Here is a 24,300-nt window from a genome sequence, read left to right on the forward strand (position 1 = left end):
TGAAACTTTCCAGAAGTTTTCTTCCTAGCATGCCATTTCCTTACTTGGTTTACAAGTGCAAAAACATAGGGTGGTATACTACCATAGTTTTGCAGGCAAACACTCAAACATGAAGCCACATCCCCAATTTTTATTTCAGGTGTGTGATTTAGTGCTACTTCAGGGCAGCACAAAAGAAGAACCTGTTTATGATTTCATATGAACTTGAATGATTAGACTCTCAATGCTGAAAACAAGCTTAATGAGCAGTTGTTTTGATTTCTGAGAACTCACTGCAAATGCTTAAGTCATTGAGTTAGCCTCTACCTTGCTTAGGTGGGAAATTAATTAATTAAGGGATACCCTTCAAATGAGACATCAGTGCTCACCCTGACACGTGGCCAGATGCGCCCTGTTGTCAGCCTTGCCACGAGCAGTACGTTTTGGCAGAGGACAGGGACTAACAGCTGGGCAACGTGAGGCAGAGCCCTCGCGCGGATGATGGCCTGCTGCATTATGGCTTTGCATCGTGCACAGACATTTTCCTTTCTTTCCTAAGCTAAAAAGGTTAATGTTTGACTATTTATTTGGCTGGGCCTCCTTAAAGGCATGAGATCAGTGGACCATTTTAATAACATCAGACAAAGCTTCCTGCCTGGTGTTCTCTCTGAGCCCTGGGAGCTATTCTTACCAAAAAAGATTGAAACTCTCCAAACACAAAATCACTGGCCTACAACCTCCTGTCATTGGCTGCGATTAATCATCGGTATACTGTTTAACTTCCAGTGACAAGCTTTTACAGCTGCATTTTAAATATGCTGGGAAAGCCAGATCAGGATTGACAGCTAGGAACTTCAGTGCTTTACTATCAACTTTAAAACAATTAAATTCTTCTTCTTTTTTATGATATTAAGTGTAGTCACCAGTCTAAACTCTATTCCAGGGGCATTGAAGCTTACTTTGAAATCAGTTAATTTCTCTGGGTCATCATCACCCAGAGAATGGGATAACATCTAGCCACGCAGGATGAAGATAATATCTGCTTACTTCATCAGGTATTGTGAGGACCAGTTATTTAATAGCACTTGTGCATTTCTGTTGGAAATGCCGTGAATGCCACAAATACCATGTTTATCTAATGATAAACATCTCTTCAGCAAAATAAGAAAACAATATGAAAAAAATTAAGAAAATTCTATGCATTAAAATGCCTCCCATATTTCCCTGTGTTTTCAAGAAGAATGTCCTTGAGATTTTATTAAAAAAATACCCTTTCAGCATAATTAAGAGGGAAAGCATTTCACTTTCTGGGATTTAAATCTTAGCTTTCAGAGGAAGTAAGAGAGCTTAATATTCTCCAAGAAGGGCAATGCTTCATCCTGAGAACTGATAATTTTTCATTCACGTGCTTTGATCTTGCCTCATTCTGTTTCCTCGCTCTCTTTTTACTGTTTCTTTGGTCTGCTTTTCAACTGATCTATTTACTGACCTTTAAAAAACTCTCCATGCATTCTGCAGTGTTATGAAAACAGCACTTTGGGATGACTCTTGCCTTGACTTGCAAAGCTATCAGATGTACACAGAGTGCCGAACCACTGAGACTAACTGAGTACATGACTGTAGCTCTGCCAGTATGATAATGAGAGGTGAAACAACTAGACCGATTGTCATTCAAACCTCTGGATAGCTTGGTGCAAGCCTGTGTATGAACACCTTTATTTGGACGTGAGGTCTCCAGTCACACTGGAGTAACTTACAGATTCGTTCTGAAGCAATTTTAGTTAAAACCTACCGGAGATTCTTTATGGACACATTTATTTCAAATTAAATTGGAATTATTTGAGTTAGCTTGCAGTGGATAGGAACAAATCTAAACGAAGATGAAGTAAAATACCCTTAATCCAAAATAAGAATGGTCACCAAGGGGTTACACCAGTTTAATTAAATCAGTGAGTGTCTGTAATAGACAAGACTTAGTGTTGTGCACTCTTGAAATAATTTATTCAGATGAAATTCTGCCTTGGGGAAAGATACAAATAATGTCTTAGTTCTCCCCAATCTTCTTTGCACAGACAGTTTGTTAAAGGTCCTGATGCTTTATTGCTTATTTTCTTATTGGCAAGAAAAATTTCTTCCTCCTGGTGTTTAATCCTGTCATCAGATTTCTTACTTGTAACTCCTCTTGGAAAAAAGTATGTATTACAGAAAAGAATTTGAGTCACCATTTGGGTCACCATTTTTACAGGGTTTCACTTCTCTCAGAGCTGTGATGTTGACCCAGAAGAGCTGAAGCAGTTAAAGACTTTTTTAAGAAGTGAAGTTTTCTAGGAGTCCATCTGAAAAAACAAACAATGTGATAATTTTACACACTTAAAGGAAGAAGATATTATCACCTCTTTATCCAGACTAGTCAGTCAGTACCTTGCTTGACTGCATCTGCAGGATGAAAATACAGATGATATGAATCTGACATGCTCTTTCATGTGATGTTTTCATTTAACTAATAACTGCAGAGAGAGTTTTGTTTTCCTGAATGCACCAGACAACTTGCAGGTAGTTTCTCTTCTCCCAGATCCCCAACTTTGTTTTTCAGTCAGTTCTTTAGCCAGATGCCTCCAGCTTCACTTCCAGTCACAATCACTGCTCCACACACTCACCTTGTGCCCAGGACAAAGGGCATCTACATCACGGGGACTTTATAGCATCTTGCACTTAGCCTGAATCAGGGATCAGTTCTAATCCAGACTGTGATTATTGATTAATCTAGGACCTTCAAGTAGCAGGTTTTGAAATACAACAAGCTTCAACCTTCTTACTACTTTTTGTGCAGATGTGGAAGGACCAACCAATTGCAACCTTTTTATTTATTTTTTTCCCTCTTCCTCTTTTTAGGCTTGCTGTTGTCACATGTGGGATCCAGAGGCAGAGATACCTGTTGCAGGACCAGAGCACCATATTCGGTCTATAACCGACCTTACCAGGTCACCCTCTCTCATGCCAACCCATGTGCCCCCCTCCTGCCCCTAGCTGATTGGGAGCTCAGGAAAGAGAGCCTAGGCAGGGCGCAGAAGAGGAATTTAGGATTTTCATGCTGCTTCTGACACTCTAGAAAGATTCTTCTTCCTTTGCAGAAACTGGACATGGCCATGAAGCCTAACTGGTTTGGTCATCAGGACCGATACTGAATGAAGTGCTGCTGCTTAGCACTGAGGTCTGCGTGGAGGGAGCTGTGCAAGGGCAGCCTTGTAGTCAGCTTGGACCCAGAAAAGGCTGCTAAGTGCTCCTGCTCCTAAGTATCACTATTTACCCTCTCAGATAATATTAATGGAAAGGTCCTGTGGCATCTGTTCACACTTCTCTTGAGACAACTGAATGGCTCACTACCTGTCTGATTATTTGAGCTGTCATTTTCCAGTCATGTAAGGGGATAAACCATACTTTTGTCCCTTCAGGCTCATTTTGGTTACAGATGAGTAAAAAGACTTGTCTATCTTGTCTTGTTTTTAATTACCACAGGACAGGAGTGCTTTTTTTGATGCTTGGAAGCATAAAATTTTTGCAAAACAAATCATTCTTATTGTATATAATGGATAATCTTCAGTGAAATAGCCTTTTTTGTACATTACAGTATTTCCACTCATGGATAATATTTTTTTTAATTGGGAACTACTTTAAAAATGGTGTAATTTAGAGACAGAGGCAATGTCTAGAGCACAAGTACCATGGATAAATTCATAGAAAGGCACACATTAGGAAAAAATGATCTGTGCATTGCAGATATGATTGATTATTATAAAGATATCACATGAAAGGCAAATTACCACCGTGAACAAAGTGGCCTTTAAAAACTCTTGAATTATTCTGCTATCAGTTCTGATCAGCTCAGAATTCGTATGCTTTTAGGAGCATGTCTTTTTATGTAGCTGTAGCATGGAAATGACATACAGTGAGTTTTCCTTTCCTTCAAAAGTCTAAATTATTACTAGGAGTGAAATTTTTTAATGTTTTGCTAATACAGACTTAAATGATACTAATAAAACAAGGTACTTAGATCTCTAGCATGTCAATAAAACATTAAAATAATCCATACATAATTCTAACTGTAATTAGTAGTATATTAAGGCCTGCCTTTTCCTTAGGCAGAGGTGATAAATACTGTTTTCAATTTGAACTATATGTATTGTGGGATGAGGAACTGGCTAAATAAAGGCTTTAGTTTTGGCTTGGGTTTACATTCTTTTTGTTTCAATATAAAGTAAAAAACATGTAGTGTTTTTCCTCTGGTTGTTTTTTCCGCAGTAAATATATATAAGAATTGTTACGTTTGGTTTTCCCTGCTAGAGGCCTTCCGAGGTGTGTAAGAGAGACTCTTTCACTGCTTTCTTAGCCTCATGAAGGAGCTGGAGTTTCGAGCCCTTAATAAAGCCCTAATTCCTTGTTGCTTTGGGGTCCCACTGCAGAGCCGAGCGCTGCAGTGCCGCCTCCGCGCCGGCGGTGCCCGCCGGGAAGCCGGGAGCTGGGGCCGGTGCCAGCTCCCTTCCCCATCGTGGACGGGCTCCTTCCGCAAGACAGGGGCTTGGGGCAGCATGGTAGCTCTGGGTGGGGATTTACCAGGGTAAATTTATAGCGTAGTTTCTCCTGCACCTTAGTGAGCCTGAGCTGAGCCCTCAGCTGCTCTCTCTGGGAGACACTATAATCTGGGTCTCCTTCTATCCATCTACCACTGCTTTCCCTGAAGCCCGCAGGTCTCCAATGTCTTTTGTTTTTCTGTCAAAATCAGCTGAAAGCAATATAGGCAAGAAGGCAGGTTTATTAAAAAAATGAACAGAAACAAAGAGTGGTTTTTTTGCTCTCTGTCACTTACAGTCAAAATGCTAACAGACCTTATCCAGTGCTAGAAAGGTTAAGATGTGAGTAAAAGCTAACGGTTTGTGGAAAAAAAATCATTGTCTCATCAGTTTAAAATGTTCCCAAACTATAACCATTAAACAGGCTGTCTAAATACACTGAATATTCAAACATATATTATAGTCAAACCATGCTGTAAAAGGCCTCAGAGAGGAATGTTTTCTTGGGATAGTATGAAGGGAGAATACAAGATATTGGTCTTGTATTAGATACATATGCACATTAATCAAGACTTACAAACTGTGTAAAAGTTCCTTCAGAGAGAGAGAGAGTGAATGCCTATTTTACTTCAAAACTATCCTTGAGACATGTAACAAGATAACGTCTCTCTTTGGAGAACAAAAATTGTTATATTGGCCAGTGAAAAAGTAAAGATAGCTTGTGAGATATCCAGTAGCACATTTGTGCTCAAGCGCTGGTATCAGTGCACTCTGCCTGTGATTATCTTCTCAGATAAGGTTTATATGGCATCGGTCTACCTCCTGTCTCTGTTGTTTATGTGGCTGAATCACTTTGTGTAAAATGTGATTTCTTCAGTACGCGCAGGAGTAGAACTGCTTTGAGAAGACTCTCTGCTGTCCCCGACACTAAGACACTGACGCAGCATCTTGGGTAATTAGTACAAAAAATAGCCATTAAATAGATGTAAGGTTTTGGCAATAGACTGATCAAAGTCAACAGATTCAACTAAACTGGTTTCCAGGACTGCTGACCTTTGTTGGACCCACCAAATTCACAGCATATTGCTGTACTCCACACCACTCGAGCTCAAAACAAAACTTTAAAGGCCTTTACAGTTCCCTGCCTCAAACTGGCAACCGAGTTACCAGCACAAGGGCTAGCAGCCTGTCACTGAACAGTGCCAGACTTCCTTTTCTTTCCACAATTTGGAAGTTAAGGGTGCTGCTAGCATCCCATTTTCACTGAGTTCGGAACAGAAAAATGTGTCTGCCTTGCACAGAAACAAGGTGTCCGCAAACGGCAGTTTCCCCCCTTCCGGGCTCTGGAGGTGAGCCCAAGAGCACCGTGGGCAGTGAGGCCACTGCAAAGCAGTCAAAACCTGCCCCGTCTCCTACAGACCGTGGGAGGTCCAGGTTCAGCAAGCTGCTGAACATCTGCTGGGCCACTGTAACTGAGCACGTGCTCACTTCCACCGACTTGCAAAGCTGTTTTGTAGCATGTTTCTCTTCTTCACAGCATGCCCATGGTTAGCCACAACAGCTCAGGGAATCTGCAGAGATGCATCAAACTGGGGAAACTCAGCTGTGTATCTTAACCTATACCCTCTCCCATTCTGGCAGATAGGGCTTTTGCTGTCTTTGTGAAATGAGGAGACGTTTCTTAACGAAAGCTACTCTCTTGGCATTCTATCTTGTTTAAAATTAATCCACTCACCACAAAGTTTTGAAGACTACTTTGGCTAGCAAAATAGAGAAAAAAAAGACCAAATAAAAACATATAAAAGGAAATGCTAGGTAAGAAAGAGAAATGGCAGCAGTGGATTAGAAAGTGCCGGATGAGGTTGAGGATGGATACTTTCTGGAGAATCTACCTGAAGCAGATTATGCTGGATGTAGTATACACATCAAAGTCAAAGCATCAACTCAGGTCACAGAAATGGCATCATCTTCTGAACACATTCTGATATAACAAGGTCTTGACTGTACCTATTAGGTATATCTTTATGAATATGTGAAAAAATTCCCTCGTTCACTTTCAGTGTGTAAGCTATGTTTGCGTCAGTACCATCTTGCATTAATCCTACCCACACAGCAGGACATTTCTGAGTGTTATTGGTAATACTGCATGTAAAGAACTTACAACAGCCAGCAAAATCACTGTGTTTCCTGGGCAGTGGGAAAACATCTCAACGACTATTATACTCGATCAGATTTCCTAAGCACTTCAAGCAATTAGTTCTGAGTACATTGGAACTACATTGAGATAAAATGCATCTTTCCCTCTTATTTCTGTTTGCATTAATTATTTTTTATATGGGATTCTTGAGAATAACAAGTGATCAGCAAATTTTTTCAAAGTGCTATGTCTCTATCAGACGCCCTGGGAGACAAATAAGAACACCAGACCCTTGGTTTACTTTGTCTTCCTTGCTAGGGTCAAAGCAGGGACTGGAAGGCAGTGGCCTTTGCAATTGTAGCTTCAAGCTAACACAGGTAGATGTAGAGAAAATAAATGTCCAGGCAGAAAAAGGAAAAAAAATAGCAGAACTCTGGAAGACCTTTGGAAGCAAAGTTATGAATTTGTTTCATTATAAATTGAGGAAGATACTGTAATGGAACAACAATTTATTTATGTAGATTTGGCTTCTAACATTGATTTTCCCAGGGCAGAAGCCTGGTGCTTTTATCTGCTCCTATAAAAATATTAAGTGTTGGGAAAGCGATCCTGAGTGCTCAGTCCCAGAGCTCAAACCACACAATCTAAGTTTTAAGCAAGTTAGAACATATACATAAGGATATTTGTTAAAATGCTTTTGGAGTTCAGGCTGAGGAGTCTGTATGGACTTAGCCACAGGGGTGTTTGAGTGTCATCTCACCAGTAGGCTCCAGCAGATGGTATGTTACACACCTCAATAACATTTAAACTGCTCATGGCTCACAAGTATAAATACTTAACTCAGTCCTTGAATCCAAGTTTTATGCTGACCAAAAGGCCTGGAAGTGCTCTCTCTGGTGGTGACTTTGTGCTGGAAGCAGTAGTGTGTGAGACGATAGCTCATGATGCTGATGTTGCAGCTGTGGAGCCATTCTGACAGTCTGATTAAAACCGTTTGGCAGCACTTAGGTCTGCATGAAATGAAGTACCAAGCATGCTTAGCTCTTTTTACTTCCATTGCAATGTCTTTTTAGTGACAGTCTTCTGGACCAAAGTTGATAGCAGAAGGAACTCTTATCCTCTATGTGCATAACAGAGAGATTCCAGCAAGAGATATAACTGCTATATATTCAGCTGGTTTATAGTAGGATGCTTTTTTTCTTTCCTTTCTTCCTCTGACTCTCCCCTCCTGAACAATCTTCCATAGCCTTTTGGTCTCCATTTCTACTGCTTTTCACTTACCTATCTGTGTCCATATTTCAATTACCTCTTCTAGAAAGCGACTTACCTCTGCTTACTATCAGCAGTGGAAAATTTCAAGGTGAAATTTTAGATGGGAGTAACTGAACTGAATATGCATCCCATTAATATCAGTTATGGATGTCAGATCAATACCAATAGCAGTGATGTTGTTTAGAAACTTGAATTAATACCATTATGCTGCCCACTCAACTATGGGCATTTTCAGAGACAATATGCTATTTGCATTTTATTATAATAGAGTTTTTCTGAAAATTCCCATCATGGCAAGGACATTAGGGAAGTAATATTGATGGCACAAGGCAGCTGTTCTAATAGATGATATATAGAGCTGGTCCGGTGAGAGCACCCTGGCAAGATGCGGAGGGTCCCAGGGATGCATCTCTGTTTCTGGCCAGCCCCTGTCCCTCCTGCCAGGCTTGCCACAGGCCCCTGTGCCTGGCCTCCTCCTTGTGCTGCCCAGTCCCAGGCTTTGCTTACTGGTGGCTGTTGTGAAGTGGAGCGGATCAAGCACCAATGCAGAGAAAAGGAATATGAGAACATTTTAGATTAAAAAAAAAACATATATATAACAAAACCGATTATTTAAGAAATGACAGTTGTCAGCTAAAGCTCCCTTTTCCCTTTTTTGGTCGGCTGAGATGCCTGAGAACTTCAGCCTCATCAGTTCTCTTCTGGTACAGTGAAGGGCTGTCACCCCATCGGCTGGGTGCCCACAGTCAGATCTGAAATAGCCTCTCCAGTCTGTGACGTTCTCACAGGTTTCTTGTTCTCCTATCTGCGAGAATTAAGAAAGGAGAGACTCTGAGGAGCCTTTTCCCAATAGAGCTGGAGAAATATGATTTGCCATTTGCACAGTACACTGGTGAGTTTATTTGAAATAGTACATAAAATTTTGGTCCTCTGTTTCAAGAAAGATGAACTCAGCCTGAGCAGAGGAAGGTCACTGGTAGGACTGAGAAACCAGGGGGCCAGCGCTGAGGAGAGTAACAGAGCTTAGCATGTTTAGTCTGGCAAAGGAAGGCTGAGAGGGATCCAGTTACTGTCAAATACATTGCAGGGTTAACATCAGGAAAAGAGAAGTATTTACACTGAAGAATGATCCTGGCACGTGATCAAATGGGTATAAACTGATCATGAGCGCATTTGGCCTTAGTTTTAGAAGAAAGTGCCTGCCACCCTGGAGCAGGGAAGCCTTTAATCAGAATAGTGTGTGCCAAAAACATTGGTAGCTTTAAAGAAGAGTTCTCTGTATTTATGGGACGGGTTGTGTGTTGCAGTACTGCTATGGCAGGGGACTGAATTCAGTGACCTAAATGTCGCTGCTCAGTCCTATTTCCGTGTTCTTCTATGTTCTTTGTCAGTAAAATAAATTGGTAACAAAATTGACGCTAAAATCACCCTTCAGAGACAATCTTCAGAGTCCACAGATTACTGAGATGAAAGGCGGGAGATGGGGAGGGAGTTCATCTTTCATAAGGCTATTGATTTAGTATTTCTGCTAATAGCAGAGAATTTTGCGCTCAGTTCACACTTGGAATATTTTTTCTCTTCAAACACAGAGACTAGAAATGATTTTGTTTAAAAAATAAAGCTCAAATTCTGCAGATGTTCAAGACTCTTTGATGGAAATATGGGAGGGCCTCCTGATTCATCAGTGATTGAGCTAGCATGTATTTGGGTAGGAGGTCATTCTTTCCTCCAAAAGGTAATAGAAGAAGCAAGAACATCAACAGTAGCTTTTCTCCTGCATTTCACAGTGCTCAGAAAGCAACGATGTGTGCCATTCAGATCTTGGATTTGTCAAGTAGCAGTATCCGTTTTGCATAGTTTTTTCTTCTGAACCACTTTTGATGAGAATTGGATATATAATTTTACAGAGCCAGTCTAAGAGATTATAGTGTATCACTCTTCATACAATTTCTAGCTAGGAAATTGAGAATATGATTATTTTCCTGGCATCCAAATTTTTCCTTCCTTTCTAATAGATTCTTTTCCTTTTTATTTTCTGCTTTTCTGCTACTTTAAGGGAGTCTGTCATTCAGTGTTAAAAGGAAATTATTCTAACAAAGCTTCTAAATGCAAGTCCTTGATAATTTTATCTAATCTGAAGAAAATTTGAAACCTTTAAAGGGATCTTCCCCATCAATTTGTTGTTTTTAATATAGTATCCCATGAGTTATGCCTTTACATAACCCTATTTGCCAGTGGCTACAGAATCGTTTATAAAATGAGGAATGTTGTAAAAGCTTTCATTTCCCATTAAAATACTGAATTCTACATGTAGCTAATGCAGAAGACTACATGGTTGAACTAAAGCCGCCCTTCACAGTTGTGTCTTCTTGTGCTAATTATTTCTTTTCCTGTCTATAAAAAAGACTGGGAGAAATAATTTTTGTTGTGTTGTAATTCAAAGTAGATGATTATGAGTTAACTCACACCAAAAAGGCTGATTTTTCATTGAAGCAAGGGAGTACTGCTTGCCTCATCAGCTCCTTTTTTTTTTTTTCTGGAGACATTAATTCTTAAACTTTCTCAGTCATATTCATAAAAGAGCATCTGATTCTTCCCTCATAAAGTTGCAGATGATGAGTTAGAAACACCAGCTTTTCTCTGGTTCAATCTCATCTGGGCTAGCATCCGTAACTGTGCTAGCTCATTAGACATAACTGACTGGCTTAAGTTAGAGCAGAAACAGAAATTCTGATTTAGACAAATCCTGATCAGCCTAATGTGCTACTGCTTTACTCTTCATGCAAATATTCTGCTCTCTGCAAAGGGACATACAACTCTCTTCATAGATGAAATGCTTACAAAAGTGGTGCATTTCTGGAAAGGTGCCCAGTTGCAGCATGTCTGACCTGCAGTAATCCTGTGCAACTTGCTGGAGTTACTCCACATTCACAAGTGAGGGATGTGAATCTTGTCCACTGAAAATTTAGGCATAAATACATAACAAATTAACCTTCAACTATGGCTTGCTAATTTTAAATGCTGAAAGCCTTGCTACCTCAAATGTAAACCCGTACAGTTTGCAACCATAGCTTTCTAGTCGCATACTCACTAAAGCAAGTTACTTCATGTTCAGGAGGTAAATGGCCACGATATCTTCCAAGCCGGCATCAGAGCTCAGCAGAAAGCATCTTCCAATGTTGCTTTACAGTGACATTGCATCAGTTCATAGGAAAGCGTATGACTGCATCGCAATCGATAAAATGCCATCCACCAGCCCTGCCTTTTCTCTGTCTACAGGCAGCTGTCATGGGGATTTCTCTCTTCTCTCTTTAACTGCTCAGTGATGGCCCAGATCTTGCCTGTGACAGGAGAAGAGGCTGGGAAGCAAATCTCAGGCACCTGCGCTCTGCTGAGGCATTACTCACAGATCCATATGCAGAGCATCATGCAAAGCAGTGGCCGTATGTGAAAGATGGCTTATTTAAATTTTAAAACCGGAAGTGAAATAAGTCATTGTCTAAATGAATTCTGGCAAGATTTATCTTTGGGTCTTCTACTGGTTCTCAGCATGTGGGTAATGGCAAAAACAGTATTAATACTTCCAGTGAAGACACAGTATGATGCAAAGGCTGTGGGGGAAGGGGGAAGTGGAACCAGCAAGCGTGCGTGGTTTGCAAGGAGCACCTAGGATTTAACCTCATGCACAATCACTGAATCAGAGAAGAACTGAGAATATGTATGAAATTGGTGGGACTTTTTTTCACAGCAAGGGAAAGAAATTTAATCTATGTTGCCTACATCCTGGGTGAATGCTCCATACATTGTATTGCTGGCTATGAGAGCTGCTTTCTCTCTGAGAAGAAAAAAAAACATTTAATGATCTCCTTTTATAAGCATTTAGTCATCACCTTTCCCTGGACGATATTGAGGACTAGAGGGCAGCAAAGTGTGAGAAAAGTATAAAATTTTTAATTACACCTTTATATCACCTTAGTGCTGGTGCCTCCTCTTCTAGGTACCCAGGTGTTTTTAGCACTGAATAAAGTGCCTGGAGGTCTCACCTGCAGGCTGGAAACATCTTCGGGCTGCCAGTTGTCTGGAAGCCAGTCACTACCATACTCAGTATTGTCACACCTCCTTTTTTTAGATGTAGACCTCAGATAATACTGTAATGAGCATGGCTGGAGGATGTTATGAGCATGAAGAATTTCCTATCTAATCCTACCCTTTTATTTAGAGCAGAATCTGAACAGTTTGAAGTACTTAACACACAGGACCATACTTGGAATTCAGATAATGAACCGTGGAATGGCTGCACAACATGTGAGCAGCTCCCCAGCAAGTCATCGGGGAAAATCTATCAGGATTATCTCATGATATTTGAGGGCTGAGAAACAAATGATGTGCATGTACTGCACCAGGGCTGTGCAAGCAAAGCTCCTGCCATACAGATCACAGGTGCCAGTTTGCCTCCCCTCCTAGAGGGAATAAGGTCGTTAAAGGACTTTGTAACACTCTTGACAAGCAATTATGTCCAGTTTCATGACATTAAATGCATAGATGTGGCAGCTCAGATCTTGGACACTGTTACAAATTGACACTAAATAAATTGTCCAGGACTCAGGGTTGGTAGAATAGTTGTTTTCTTTGGAAATAGCATGATGTTTTTCTCTGCAGACTTGATTGGAACAGCAACGCAGTTACTTCCTGTTATGAGAATTAATTGACCCGTGCTCTTCCTTCAAGTCAGTAAAACTTAAACAGGGGCATAAAATCTGAGCATTAGTCAGTGATTTAGAAGCTAACCAAGGACATTTGGTTTCCAGCACATCTTAAACTACTGTATGACTGTGCTACCAAAATGTAACCATAATTAAATGACTACATATGAATATATTATGTGTATACAAACTACTTTAAAACAAAGTTGTTCTAGTCATTCAAATACAGAAAAAATAGGAAGTGGCAAGCATAGGTATGTAAATGCATTAAGGCTGAAGTCCACCCATTTTCCAGCTTAGTTCCTAAAGCAAAATTATTTAGCATCCCTCACTAATAAAACTGAAGGGGACATACACCTTCAATACAAGTACAATACATAAATCTCATAGCTAGAAAAATGTACCATGGAAAGAAACCCCATTTTTAAACTGAAACAATCCTTTAAAGAGATTTTAGTTTAGTTTCTTGTGATCTTAAAATCAAAACATGAACTTCAGGGTTACAAGCTGTACTCTTCTTGCACATTACTTGAGGTCACAAATGAAGATCTATATTAAATCCAGAGTGTTACAAACTAGTTCTTCAATACCCTGGATTCATATCCAGCTCCTATACTCCAAGTGAATAGACTTCTTGTGGTTTTGCTTCATCGTGTGCAATTTCAGCCTGCCTTAGCCACAGCAGTTTTCTTGCCTGGCTACGAAGGAGAGACGCTTGTGTACAACACTGGGTGGGGATGGCCGGGTCTCCTTCGGTTTCTGAATTCAGTTCAGTTCCCTGCTCAGAAGGGTAACATATCACACAGTGCAAACTTATCATGCATCACCTTAGATCCTGAGATTCTTTTTTCAATCTAAGATTCTTCTTCTTAGCATCTGAAATCACCAAAATCACCCCAAAAGAGTTAGAATGATAAAGTTATTTGTGAGTAATGGAATGGATGACCATTCAGAATGGATGGTCAAAACTCACGATGTTCCTAAAAAATACCAACCAGGTTAGTGACTGTTTCCCACAGATGCAGTTACTTGTGTGGTAAGCAGGAGCAGCTTCTAAAGAAAGAAGAGAAGATGGGAGTGATGCAGCTGGAGTTAAAAAAATACATAGCAAAAACATCTAGGATATGGAAAAACATAAGAACGTAAGATGCTGGAGGAATAATTCTCACCCCCCAAAAAAATCTAATTTAAATCAGAGACAGTAGACAGTAATGTTTGGAGAGATGATAAGAAACATTACACTGGGAACTAGTCTTTCCTGAAATATTTAGGTTACTTTGATCTTCTATAGAATTATGAGGTTGCAAGTTAGACATAATTAATTTGCCCCTATTTCTAACCTTATAGTTATTATAACCTTCCTCACTTTCAGAAAGTTCTAAGAAAATATTGTGTCCGCTCTTCAAATTAGAATCAAGCAGCATAAATAGTACTCTGCACAGCACTCAGAAGTAGTTACAGTAAATTGGCCCAAAAATTTACCATATTCCCTTTTTCTTAATGTATACATACTAGCAAGATTACATTATATTACATTACATTATTATATCACAGTGCGGACATCACGGCCTGTGTATGATGCTTTCTACCTGCCTCCAGGCTCTCTCAGGGAGAATCACCTGAAAATGTGACTTGCTGGAAGTCCTGGAAGAATAAGCTATGGGTAAAACCAAACAGAACTAAATCTGTCTCCTAATGGTATGATTTAGAGAGCATATGCTTTTATTCATTCAATGGTCATGGCAGTATATCCATAACATAAAGAAGACTATTCATATGAGTAAACACTCCTCTCTGTGAGTAAGGCTCACAAAATCTTGTCTGACATTTTAATATATATTGAATTAGTGACCTAACACTGAAACAATGAGAAGAGTGAAGCCGCGTGAGTCTCTCAGCAGGGGCAGGCATACCATGGCACATCCAGCAAACACTCCTGTAAGCTAGTCATAAATGCAAACTGTAAGAATAGAAAACAGCCAGGGCAGAAATAAAGCACTAAACATACCTGGGATAAGCTGCAGAAAGAACCAAATCTTGTAAGCCATGTCCAGCCTTTCAGGATGCCAAGGATTCGGGCAAAGAGACAAAGCTGTGCAAAGTTGGTTGTTTTACAGAAGCAGTCCACAAATGTCCCCGCCATGGAGGCTGTATGAATGAAAGACCTCTCCTGCCTGCAGGGCGGAAGGTCAGTGTTGGCTGGCTCAACCAGGAGAAGATGTCAGGCAGGTGGTCTCAGCCTACAGCTCCTCAAGGACCCCATCCAAGCTCCAACCCAGGGGCTGCTTTATGCCTTATCCCAATCCCAATATGCCTTATCCCTGAGGTTTGTGTTTGGCCCTGGATGAGCATAGAGAGCCCCCTTGGTTCACTTCAGAGGTGGAGAAGCATTAGCTGCTTGGACAGTGCAAGTATGAACAAGTGCAGTCAGGGTTTCCAACCCTCATCTGTGTCCTTGCCCCAAAGTTTGGTGCTGTACCTTGTTCTGTAAGAAAAACACCATTTGGTTGCGTATGTTGGGCAGGAATTAATTTTGCCTGTGCCATAAGCTGTGCTACAGCCCTGGAAGGACTACAGCACAATCTCGACACCCTACTATCAGGGGAAAGTTGGTGAGGAAACAGTCCAGAAAGACACATCAAAACCTCTTTTTGACAAATATAGTTCCTCTGCAGCCTGTGGCTTTGTTTAGTCTTTCTGGGTGTTTATAATATTTTAGCATCTCCTCCATTAAAAACTAGCTTTTTTAATATCATAAGTTTATCTTGTTTCTATTTTTACAGTGCATGATGTCTCTACATGCTACAATCCTCTAGCTAGGCTTCCATCCAGGATAATTAACTGTGCATTAATTATGTTATGCGCTGGTTGGAATTTGTCATTTGATTTCCATACATTCTCGGGACTTTATGGCCAAACTGCCCATTTGGTTCTGAAAATATAATAGCATAGAAGACACCAGGAAGGTCAACAACGGCTTTGCTGCTACTTTGGCGTGGAGATGTATGGACATACATCCACAGCATCAAACGATCAGCTGAAAGTTATGTCTTCCTGAACTCCCAAGTCAGCTGACATGTCTTTCAGGTCCATACAGGCATCCTAATGTGCAGCCATGCCCAAGCAAACGAGTCCTGCTTCATGCTCTGGGTGTGAGTACATTTCTGATTCCTACCATACACATGAGCCCTTGGCTCCTGTTGGGGTGAGCTGTAGTATGAAACCCTGACTTCAACTGTTAACAGTATTGATAACTGACTTTGGTCCCACTGTATGTTGCAGTCCTCTAACCTATCACCTGCCAGAGAGAAAACACTGTGGTCAGCACCTCACTGAAATGAGGCACAACAACTCTGGGACTACTCAGTAGAGAAAAGGCCTAACCCTCTTTTGCTAGCAAGGCTCCCAGGCACTTCAGTGCATTTGTACTGAGCTCTGTGAAACACCCGTACCATAGCAGAGATCCTCATTGCACGAAGCAGTTGCCCAGCTTTTTTTACTTCTCATTTACCAAGTAATACTGAACAAGATTTCTAGCTTTCTGCAGAATTACTCATCTGTGCATGCTAAGGAAATGTAGCTCCATCCTCAAGGGGAGCAGAGAAAAATAATAGTGATGGGCTGTGGATCAGTCAGTAGAGAAGAGGAGGGTGTGTTTTGTTTTCAAAGTGAGCCATGGAGCCGGTCACACTTTCCAAGGTGGCCATGTGGGTTGAGAGTTGCAAAGGGATCTCAGGGCATCAAGCAACATTTCACTTCCATTTCTGGATGCATCAGAAATCCAGCCCAGTAAATAAAGGCTTTTGTGGTGTGCCAGGTATCCTGACTGAAGAACTGAAGCATGCAGAAAATAAAAACCCTGGTTAAATGATGCTTTCCTAGCATTCAGAAGGGTTTCATTCAGAGTTCAAGCTAAGTGTAGGATGATCTTGTACCTAAAATATTCTGAAAAGATTCAGTCAAATCCTGGCTCTTTTGCAAGGAGCTGCAGGAATACATTTGTAATCTTGTGGGAGACAGTGCTGAAGGCCATATATGTAGATAAAGAGAGGCTCAAGAGAAAAGATTTTTTTTTGATTTATCCCTGCTGGCTTAGGCACACATCTTAACCCTTCTAGAGAGCTTGCAAGCGTTAGCCCACATAAGCACAGTGCAGTATCTTCATCCATACACCACAGACTTCCCTGTCTTTCATCAGTTCCTGCTTCCTTGCTGCTTATATGCAAAATATATCTGTGCAAACAAACAGAGATGAAGCAGAATCCCCCAAAGTCACAGCCATTTCCTAAAGATAGGTGGGCCAAAGTACCAGACTGCAGTCCTGGAAGATATTAGATTTATGGCCCAGGGATTTCAGTTGCTTAAGGGAGTTCTCTCAGCACTGTCCTCATCAGCCTCTGGCTCCCGGCTGTGTGCAGGAGGAGTGTCATCACTGAAGCACGCGTGCACGCAAGCATGCACATAGGCAGTGCAGGGTTACGCTTGCACTGCAGCAGCAGAAGTGGTCGGGGTAGGTACCTGGTGGAAGGAGGGAAAGAGAACAGAGAGCTTCATAAGGCAGGAGGGCCGAGAAATCAGTGCTGCTCACTCTAGGCTGGAAACAGAAAGTGAAGTAAAAGTAATGGGACAAATAAGTCTCTTATATCCCCTTCATAAGTTGCAGCAAAAGGGAACAGCCCTTAAATCTAGAGGAAAAAGTCACATTTCGTTGGCCATCTTATCCTGTACTTCCTCTGAGACTGCAGACATTGTAATGGGGCAGGACACCTCAATGGACCAAAGAGGGTCCTCATAGAGTCTGTAAGAAATAAGAGTTATTTGTAAAAATCATCTGAATTTAAATAACAGTTGCACAGGAGAATTCCACCATGGGTCACCTTCCTGTAGTCAGGAACTCTGTACTTGAAAACTAGTTACAGTTCCAGCTCCATTGCCACTTTATTTGTGATGCTGAGTAAAGTGTTTAATTGCTCTATGCCTCAGATTTCCATCTAGAAATAATTGTATTTCGTTTCCCTCATCTTTTATTTGGCTTTGACTTATAATTTGTGTTCAAAATGTACTACTCAGAATGTGTACTGGAAAGTTAGGAAATTAATGCTGTATTAAAATTGTCTTGTTTTTGCCTCATGAACTTCCATTTTGGACACTCCCTGAGGCATGAGTAAGTGATCCAGCAATTAAATTCTGTGGCATAATGTAGATAGGGGACAGAATTAAGGCTGCACAGCTAATCATTCCTTTCCTCCATCTCAAATGCTTGACTTTGGAGCCTAAATATAATTCTTTTAATGTATTGATAAATGTCACTTTCTATGTAATTTTAAATAAAGAGGTAAAAAATCAATTATTTTATATCTAATAATAATGTTCTTTTATTCTGCATTCGTTATAAAATATTACCAGAAAGAATATGCTGAATACTCAGCATTGCCACCATCTCTACCAACATCTACCTCTCCTAACATCTTGTGGCACTAGCTGGCACTGATAGAAAGCTGTTGTATTGGGTCTTGCTGGCGGGGTGAGGAATTGTTCACCAGGAGACAGGACGAAGAAAAGAGGACAATAAGGAGACAGGAAGAAGAAAAGAGGACAATATTTCTTTTCATTTCCACAACAACTATTTATAGTTGCTCATCCAACTTGCAAGGCCCTCAAATAACAGCTAAGGCCACTGCAGGCCTCCCTAACCTGCTGACAGGAGGCCCTGCGATGCTCTTGGTGGGGCAGAGTGTCCTGTCTCTCGGTCTGCTGCCAGCACTCCCAGCCCTGCTGCATTGCAGTAGACATGCTGTGGGGCCCCGAAACAGTTACGCTGGGTTAGTTTGGAAATCCACTGCTAATTTTTTCTAGGGGAAACCTGAAAGGACAGAAGAGAAACTGCCATTTTTCAAAGTTCATTACTCAGCAAAACCTGGATACATTTTTATAGGAAAATAAAATGCATTTTCATAGCTCCAGAGACTTCTGCAGTGTTCCAGAGGGCCGCTGCAAACACTAGCAATACAGAACTTCTCAATAACAGAAAGTATTAGGTAACCAGAATGAAGAGGCTGGCACTGACAGTAACAGTAACGAAGCCGTCACAGACCCGTCCGTGCGGGCGTTGCTGTAATCAGCCCTGGGTCGGAATGGGATGGGTGCGTTTCGCTGCGCTTTTGTGTCTTCGTGCGAGTCTCGAGGCTCACTGGGGGCCCGTGCGCTGGTGGGTGCTCCCTCGGTGTGTGTCAGGAGTGCTGTGGGAACCAGAATCCTGTGAAGTGGTGCATGCCTACGCCTCTTCCCCAGGGAGTGCTGGCAGCTTTTGCTGCAATGGGAAAGAAAATGCTCATGACTCTGCAAAATGCAGATCAGTAGGATTATGGGTGTTTTTTCTGATTTATTTTGCTTCCATTCGGTACTAAACAATTGTATAAGAAAGCCCTTGTACAGCAAATGTCTACCCTGCCTGTGTTGTTTGATTGCCTGGCAACAGGCAGAGATCACCTCTTGGTATCAAAAAGCAAGAAGATCTAGAGGGATTGAAAAACCTGCTGGTAATACTGTCTGGTGAAGAGAGTGTCACTGCCCAGGAGATTATAGCAATCACATAGTGACCAAACTCCTGGAAAGTAGAAGAGCAACTGTGTTTACTGTGCTATATGTCAAGACAAACCAAAAGATGAAAACAGGTTTGTTTTCATGGTAGTGGGGTAAAATTTAGTTGAATTTGTTTAGCAAGGGCCTGGTCCTGAAAATGCTGGGCTACCATTGATGTAGCCATTGATGGCTACAAAAACAGGTCCCAGGAAAATACACACCAAGATAGACAGCACACATGAAGCAAGAAAGAAGGAATGAATTAGCAGATGGCCCAAACTCAGACCTTTCACCACAGAAGTCCATGGTCTGAGCAGGGACCTATATGGAGGGTGCATCTAGGATGAGTCTTGTTTATCCACAATTAAAACAAATGCAGTAGCAATTTCTGAAGAACTAATTAGAGAAAGACAACAAGAAGCAAACAGAATGAGCATAGTGGACCATTTAGCATCATTCAGATCTCAGGTTCAAGAAACACAGAACTACCATCTTCCATAATACACTAGTTAATTCAAACAGCTCGAAGCATTAGGGTAATATTTTTGAGGCATCACACCTCATTCTTGTGTTCAGATTTTTTTAAAGGTATTTGGAAGTAAGACACTTCAAGATAATTTCATTCTTCCAACTTCCTTTATGACTCTTATATTAAAAATGTGGCCTTCCATGTTTTACCCAGTTAGTAAAACCCAAATCATCTGAGTTCCCCAGTTTATCAGCTCTGCCTTGACAACTACCTATAGACTGTCCATGAGACTTCTTTGTGATGAGAGACAGATAAATGGTTTGACAAATCCCAGAAGATACTAATATCACAAGAAGTCCCCTCTAATGAAAACTCACCAGCGTGAATGGAAATACTCTTAAATAGTCTCCCCTAGCTAGCGCTTTCTGCAGACATTTATGTTTTTGCCTGGTGGTTCTGGTTCCCTGTTCTGGTAAGGTGAAATGAAACAGCTTGCAGTGTCTGGGAGGGAATACGTGCCAAGGAAGTTCGAGCAGAGCGGCCCGGTGCCAGCACGCAGCAGATGGCCGTGGCTCGGAGGGTGCCCAGAGCGCGCTGCTGCCTGACTGCAGGCACGTGGGGGAAGTTAGAGCAGCCCCAAGGCTGCTATGATAGATGCCTACAAACAAGTGCAGAAAGCTTATCCTTGTTCCTGTGTTCAGGGCAATGATGCAAATTTAGGTGTGACTGCAAACAATATGTATCAATCCCAAATCCCACAGGGAAAATCTTTACACTAGTACACACCTGAAATAGAAACAATATTGGGCTCATTGGATGCCAATGGGGTTGAACACTGACATGAGTGTTAAGTTAGAAGTCTTCCTATCAGATGTCTTGCAGGGAGAATGACTGGTGCCATGTAGGAGGCAAAGAAATGGAGAACCAGAGGAGCCCAGGTCGTTTGTCTGGCCAATTCCCTCCTTCCCTGCTTGCCTCCTTCTCTGGGGCTGCTCAGGCAGGCAGGGAGCAGGCAGGATGAATTTTTTGGGGAATCTCATTTCATCCCAAGTCTTTCAGTAATGTCTCTGACGCCCGTCTGTATCCCATCTTTCCTGTGTATCGAGATAGGCTTCTTTCAAAGGAGGCAACCACACGTCCACACACTATCATCTGATGGGGATATAGGCATTATGGAAGACCTTCCATGTTGTAAGGCAGAGCATGGAGCCTTCAGTGTTTTTCAAAGAGACCCTGTGCCACTGAGTTAGGCAGGATGCTGTGGCAGTAAACACAGAAGATTTTGCATCAAAAATGGTCACTCCTGTCTATCACCTGCTTCCCCATTACCCGGCAGTGAAGTGCAGTCCCAAACAACCCAGAGGATGCTGGAGCATGTAGCGGGGAGGCAAGGTGGTGGCTTATGGCTCTGACCTCAAATCTTCACAGAGTTGACAAGGTAGAAGAGGGGAAACAAACCTCTTAAACATATGTCCAAAGCTGTTTGCCAGATATTTCTTCTGAGTTTCACTTAGGAAACATTCCCTTGTACAGGCATTTGAGTTCTGTCCCAGTTTGGTGCAAGACAGAAGGAGACTTCATTGCATTTGTTGTTGACACCACACTTGGCCTCTTCAGAGTGGGCGCTTCTGCTAGGGCTGAAGGTGCCTGCAATATTTTTCTCTAGCAGAGAAATTGCTAGAAGTGCTTTAAAAAAAATCAAATAAATAGGCAGAGAAAATCTTGCTAAAAACCCAGGCATGCAGAGCTGCATGCCAGCTTTAGGCAGGTGCAGCTCCCCTGCAGGGATCAGGCTCTGCTAAACACCAGGCTGCGGGGCAGCGTGTCTGTGCCAGCTGAGCGGGCGCTGTGCAAACCAGGGTGGGGACAACCACACACCTGCCTGCGAGTTGGAGGTAAGACCATACTCCCATGTATTTATATACAACCCCAAAGGCTCTGAGCCCCCACTAAGGGAAAAAAAAAAAGCTGGAGAAAAAGCCACAAGGTGGTTGGGAGAAATCTCTTCTCCTGGTCTCCCGAATGAAGAGGCTTTGAGCGACTGAAAAAAAAGAAAGTGCTTGGTTCTGTATTTTGCCATGACTTCACTAGGACCCAGATAGCTCTTCCTCATGAAACATAAGCAATAGGCTGTCAGTGGGTCAACAAGCTGCACTCAGAATTGGTTGACCGTGGCCATAGCAAAGGACATAGTAAACTCAGATATTGGATTATTTGCGAATTGCAGCAGTGAAGCTATCTAACCTTTCAGCAGCTCTTTTAAGTGATATTATTATTAGCCCTTGTTCAGAGGATGGCAGGCAGGCAGCCAGCAAAGCACTTAGAGTTTACCATCATCCATCTGCTCCTCTATAGATTTGAAGACTGTAGAAATTTTCCTTTTTAGGACTTACTTTGAATATGATTAGTGGGCCACTTGCCACATTGCTATACAAGCATGTCTGTGTGCTTTAGGCAGAGGTATGTGACAGGTATTTTATCAATGAGGAACTCCTGATTGAACAGTATTTCCGTTCATTCGTCTGCTTGTTTATTTGTGTAGTAAAACTATGCTCGGGGTTCTCAAAAGCATGTATCACAATAACAGACACTTCGCGCTGCTTTAAGGGGGTTTTGCAATTGTATATACACAACCTTCTAGCTGTCAAGGCAGTTCAAATTTAAAGGCCTTATTTTTAAATATATGAATAATGTGGGCTTCTATAAATTTTTGTAATTGTAATTACACAAATACTTACCAGAGTAATGCCTGGGATGGTAGGTAGATGCTAGTCAGGGACTGATACAATGCCAGAACAAGAAGTTAGCCCCATCCTAAAACTTACACAGTCTAAGTGGTGATTTTATGCTGCTTTTTCTGTGATTCTTCAAAATGTAGCCTGCCTAGTGCTGAACCTGACAGAGCTAATTCTAGAACTGAGGCATAATACGCTAATATTAATAGGAGAATGGGAGTACTGAAGGCAAGTACTTACAACTTAGAAAGGTGATCGGCAGCAGAACTCGGTTTATGGGGAGGGTCTGTATAAAGTCAAGTCTTGCCTGAATTCTTTCGGTGTTCCACAATCACATTTCATAAATACAGACAAGATCAAAGCTGTAATTATATAAAATTATGCTAACTTACAAGTACCACTGGAAAAGATGTAACAGATAAACTCCCCAGGCTGCCAGGCTGTATTTCCTTTTGAGACAAGACAATAAAGACACTTAAGAGCCCGGGCAGAATTAGGGATGTGGGCAGGCACGGAGGCTGGGAGCCTCGTGGTCAGGGCACACAGGTTGTGCAATATCACCGCTCTTTCCCAGGCTCCGGCAGAGCCCCGCGGTGCCTGTGCTGCACTGCTGCTCCCAGCTTCCAAAAGATGCAGTACCAGAAACTGTCATTTTTCATTTGCTGATAAGCTTGGAAAGGGAGTGGAAAATAACACCTTCTTGGAAGTCTACAACACACCTAGCCATTCCTCTGAGGAGATCTCTATGACAGAAAGCTAGAATTGCTCTCTCCAAGAGGCAACCTGAACCACAGGGGGTGAGCTATATGAATATTTCCTATTCACCATCTAGCCTATTGCATTGTGCACTGATTGCCATAACACCTTACCTGCTCCTTGGCTTCTGAACGCAACCACTCCTCGTGCTGCAGAAAGCTGGGTGAGGGGACAGCTCCCGCTCCAAGCAGGTGCACTGGTTCCCGGGCTGCGGCTTCCTTCAGTGGCCAGGACAAGGGCAGGATTTCTTGGGTGCGTCCTCTTATCAGAGAGACTGGGCAGATCGTTTCCATGAAACCCAAATCCTTAGGCTGCAAATAAGCCAACTCTCCCATGAAATGCATAGATGGAGGAGGAGGAGAGGAAGCGGTGCCTGCCTAAAGCTCCTGTTTATTTTTGTCTCAGGCTCAGGGATGATTATTACAGAGTCATTAGTGCTTGCGGGAAGATAAGGGCAGAGCGAGCTGACAAGGTCAGGACTGCGTGTGGGAATAAGCCACGGCGGAGGTGGCTGCTCCCATCAGACTGGCTGAGGGTCACGTGAAGTGCTTGGCTTTTTGAAGCATTTCCCGTGTATCTCAAAACGCGCTTAGTCCGCTCCGACGGCAATCTCCCCCCGGCTGTGACCTTTCCCAAGCACATTTTGGATGAGTGTCTGGTGACTTAATGCACCACCAAAACCTTTGAAGATCCCTTTTGTGTGTATTTCGCAGGCAAAGTGTGGCGCATAGTATTTCCTCGCAGCTTTTGTGAAACTTGAGTTGGCACGGGCCGCGGGTTTCAAACAGCCCGGGAGCGGAGATCTACGTTCTGCAGACAGCTGTGCTGACCTGTTTATGTGGCGTTGGTACATGCACAGGCCAGTGTGTGAGGAAGACGATACTTAAAAAAAATAAATGAGAGACTATAGCTTTGGAAGCACTGAAGCATGCGTTTAACTCCTATAGACTGGGAGCTCCTATAGTGGGCTGTGAGCACCTACTGAACAGGGCTTCTGACTGGAGTAAATACACTCAGATTCAACTCGGGCAGAGAAATAACAACCTCTTTCAGCTTCAGAAAATACGTCTCGTGGCTCACTAAAGGCTGGATCTTCCCC

At 42.1% G+C, this 24,300-nt stretch overlaps 1 long non-coding RNA gene across 2 annotated transcripts; it reads right to left on the reverse strand.

Annotated features, from left to right (window-relative positions):
• Positions 1 to 8,832: 8,832 nt before the first annotated feature.
• On the reverse strand, positions 8,833 to 23,683 carry LOC134136784 (uncharacterized). Of its 2 annotated transcripts, XR_009957552.1 has the most exons (5): positions 23,315 to 23,683; positions 16,112 to 17,177; positions 14,668 to 14,833; positions 13,655 to 13,712; positions 8,833 to 13,535 (listed from the first exon to the last, which is right to left on the reverse strand). It is a non-coding gene; the product is annotated as an uncharacterized LOC134136784 (long non-coding RNA). The 2 variants fall into 2 exon arrangements; XR_009957551.1 differs by having other exon boundaries at positions 14,668 to 17,177.
• Between the last annotated feature and the right edge of the window lie 617 nt (positions 23,684 to 24,300).

Source organism: Rhea pennata, chromosome 2 (genome assembly GCF_028389875.1).
Source record: "Rhea pennata isolate bPtePen1 chromosome 2, bPtePen1.pri, whole genome shotgun sequence".
Classification (NCBI taxonomy): domain Eukaryota; kingdom Metazoa; phylum Chordata; class Aves; order Rheiformes; family Rheidae; genus Rhea; species Rhea pennata.